Source organism: Meleagris gallopavo, chromosome Z, assembly GCF_000146605.3.
Source record: "Meleagris gallopavo isolate NT-WF06-2002-E0010 breed Aviagen turkey brand Nicholas breeding stock chromosome Z, Turkey_5.1, whole genome shotgun sequence".
Classification (NCBI taxonomy): Eukaryota; Metazoa; Chordata; class Aves; order Galliformes; family Phasianidae; genus Meleagris; species Meleagris gallopavo.
In genome coordinates this window covers 376,653-377,845 of record NC_015041.2, presented here as the reverse complement: position 1 = coordinate 377,845, position 1,193 = coordinate 376,653, and positions in this window count along the sequence as shown.

Here is a 1,193-nt window from a genome sequence, read left to right as displayed (position 1 = left end):
TCTTTCTTTCTTTCTTTCTTTCTTTCTTTCTTTCTTTCTTTCTTTCTTTCTTTCTTTCTTTCTTTCTTTCTTTCTTTCTTTCTTTCTTTCCTCTTTTTTTTTCAGTGAGGATAATAATAACAGTGTCAAGGACACCATTCAAGTTGATGCCTGGAGAGCTATTCAGTATAGACCTATTTACTGCCATTATAAAATGCCTGTGGATAGTCCAACGACCGATTTTCAAGAGTCTTTTTCTACTGTTTGAAGGATCAGGAAAATCTATCAAACTGGAGAAATTAAGCTATTTTTCTTCAGGGGAAGAGAAACAGAGTAGGGAGCTTCTCACATTAAAATGCTGCTGTAGATTCCCGATGAATGAAAAATTGCTCTGCATAATAATGAAGTGAGAGAGTGATTTTTAAAGGCCTTCAAACCGCCCTGTGCAGCTGCGGCAGCGTGTGGGATTTCAGGGCACAGGCATCTTCCAAAGTGCTTCTCTTTAGAAAAATGTCAGCTTCGAGTAATTACTCACGTGCTAAAAGTTGATCAACATGCTAAACAAACAGGGCTCTGCTCGAATGGGCGCCTGCCACCATTCTGACACCAAGTGCCCTCCTGCCATCCTGAAGCCACAGACGAATAGGATCATTAAGGCTGGAGAAGACCTCCAAGATCCCCAAACCCAAGCCCAACCCACCCCACCGTGCCCACTGGCCATGTCCCCAGGTGTCACATTCTCAAACTCTTCCAGGGATGGGGACTCCCCCACTCCCTGGGCAGCTCTGCCACTGCATCACTGCTCTTTCCAAGAATAAATTGTTCCAAATAGCCAGTCTGAGTTGTACATGATGGCATGGGCTGGCATACGGTGGCATGGGATGACATATGGTAACATATTTTGGCACAGGGTGGATCAGGCTGCTCTCAGCCCTCAGGGTGCAGCTCAAGCACTTTCTATGGTACCAGGGAACACGTCTGCTCTGCTTTCCTCCTTCTCTGTCTCCAGAGCAGCACACATGGGATCTCTGGCACTGTGGCAGCCACCTCTCTGCTCTCCCTGACCTGCAAGAATAGCAAAAGTCTCCACTGCTCGGGGTGAGGCAACAAAACATCTGCATCACCAGCAAGGTGCCATGCAGCAGCCCCTGTGAATCTCCCCGCTGCCCTGGATGCACCCAGCTCCATCTCCCGGCGCAGATCTGCCCTGGGTG